Genomic DNA, 2500 nt, shown 5'->3' on the forward strand with positions numbered 1-2500 from the left:
ATAAGATTTTACATGACACACTATGCATCTTCAACACAAACCAACCAAAAAATATCTAACACAGATATTCAACAACATTCACGTCGTAACTATTCTCAAGAGAGAGAGAGAGAGAGAGAGAGAGAGAGAGAGAGAGAGAGAGAGAGAGAGAGAGAGAGAGAGAGAGAGAGAGAGATGACAATGACAAATGTTTTATTGACGGTAGAATGGATAAGCTGGAAGCTTCTTTACACCATGCCCTCACACACGCATACACTGGCACACACACACACAATATGATAAATGAAATAAGTGTGAATAAATAAATGACATAGAACAAATCAAACAGATAATAATCGATACATAAACGGATGAATCAAAGACTACAATTACGGAAACATCATGAAAATCATACAAAACATTGCCACATGAAAATCTTCAAACACACACATGTGTGCGCACACACAGGCATCACACACATGTACTCGAAAGAGACAGACAGACAGAAAGAGAGAGAGAGAGACAGGTAGACAGACACAGAAACAGAGACAAACAGAGAGACAGAGACATACAGAGAGACAGAGACATTCAGAGAGAGAGAGACAGATAGACAGACAGACAGACAGAGAAAGTGAGAAAGAAAGAAAGAAAGAAAGAAAAAAGAAAGAGAGACGCCCTGACGCTTTAAACTGATTGGCCATAAACGAGAGAGAGATAGAGGGACAGACAGACAGACAGACACAGACAGAGACACAGACAGAAAGACAGAAAGACAGAGAGACAGAGAGAACAATGAGAAGTCATTCTTTACGTCAACACACTCTCAAAGAAAGATCCAGAAAACCTCGAGTGTTTGGAATGATGAAGACCAGAGAAGACTTTGCAGATTGCTCCTCAACCCTTTTCACCGCCAGTCAATTTAGAGTACAAAATTCCCTTGTGGTGTAAACACAGAAACGACAGTGGCTAAGAATAGCTGGGGATTCCCCCCTCCGATGTCTAGAAAATATGGCCTGTCCTACCACCGAACATTAAGAGCAGTAGGTTCACGGATAACAGACCAATGAATGGTCAACCTTTCAGTGACATGGGTCCTCTACCACGCCTGTGCATAAACGCGAGCTTGGCGGTGAAAGGGTTAAAGCTCTACCCTGCCTTTACACACCTGTAACTGAAAGGTGTGGGGGGGGGGGGGGAGAGGGGGGGGGATCGAAGAGAGAGAGAGATACACACACACACACACAGAAGGAAGAAAGAGAGAGAGCAAGAGAGAAAGAGAGGGAGAGAGAGACTGACAGGCAGAGAGAGGGAGGAAGAGAGAAAGAGAGAGAGAGAGAGGGAGAGAGAGAGAGAGAGAGAGAGACTGACATGCAGAGAGAGGGAGGAAGAGAGAAAGAGAGAGAGGGAGAGAGGGAGAGAGACTGATAGGCAGAGAGAGGGAAGAAGAGAGAAAGAGAGGGAGGGAGAGAGAGAGAGAGAGACTGACAGGCAGAGAGAGGGAGGAAGAGAGAAAGAGAGAGAGAGAGAGTGGGAGAGAGAGAGAGAGAGAGACTGACAGGCAGGGAGAGAGAGAGAGAGAGGGAGAGAGCGACAGAAATGCAGGGAGGGAGAGAGAGGGGGAGAGAGAGAAAGAGAGGGAGAGGGGGGAAGAATGGAAGAGAGAGAGAAAGAGAGAGAAAGAGAGAGAAATGGAAAGAGAAAAAGAGAGACAGGTAGAGTGAAAGAAAGACGGAGAGAAGGAAAAGAAATAGAAGAAATAGAGAGAGAGAGAGAGAGAGAGAGAGAGCAGGGAAGGAGGGAGGGAAGGACAAAGAGAGACAAAAAGACTAAGAGAGAGAGAAAGGAAGAGAGACAGACAGATAGAAAGAAAGAAAGAGAGAGAGACAGACAGAGAGAGAGAGAGACAGAGAAGAACAGCAACGAAATAAGTAAAGAGCAATGAAATATATTACTTTTTTTTTTTTTTTGAAATGTCATTCTTTCAGTTTTTATTTATTTATTTATTTTTATCAGTTATGAAGTCTTTACAGCTGAAGTAAAAACCGACCGTTGATAATTCCTATCTGCTCCCTTCCCTTCCTTTTCTCCCTTCAGCTCTGGGGGCTGGCTCACTCTTTGCACACTGAGTCAAGTGATACTAACACTGCTGAACAGTAACATCGAAGGGAGGCTATTCCATGTGAAGAGGGGGAAAAAATCAAATCAAGAAGAAAAGACATTTCGTGAACAGAAATTAATTAAAAATTTTTTTTTTACAGAAAACAACAACAAAAAACTTATTAATTTTCTAATTTAAAGAAATCTTGAACAATATCAACTATCAAAGACATTAACAAAAAAACAACAACAACAAAAAAACAACAGCAAGGAGGGTAACTCTGAACAAAATCTAAAAGGGAAATCCTCTATATAAAATAAAAGAAAAAAAAGCCATTCCATATTATTCAGTTTCAGTCTTCTCAAAGAGGCATCAAATGAAAGCGTGCGGACCGACCCATATACGCGCAGCACAACATCTGTT

The 2500-nt window shown here is 42.1% G+C and overlaps 1 protein-coding gene across 3 annotated transcripts in view; it reads right to left on the minus strand.

The window, feature by feature from the left end:
* Positions 1–2500, minus strand: part of LOC143299664 (protein Wnt-2b-like) — a 134392-nt gene that overhangs the window by 130151 nt on the left and 1741 nt on the right. The gene's annotated exons all lie outside the window — the stretch shown is intronic.

The sequence above is a fragment of the Babylonia areolata genome, chromosome 25, assembly GCF_041734735.1.
Source record: "Babylonia areolata isolate BAREFJ2019XMU chromosome 25, ASM4173473v1, whole genome shotgun sequence".
Classification (NCBI taxonomy): Eukaryota; Metazoa; Mollusca; class Gastropoda; order Neogastropoda; family Buccinidae; genus Babylonia; species Babylonia areolata.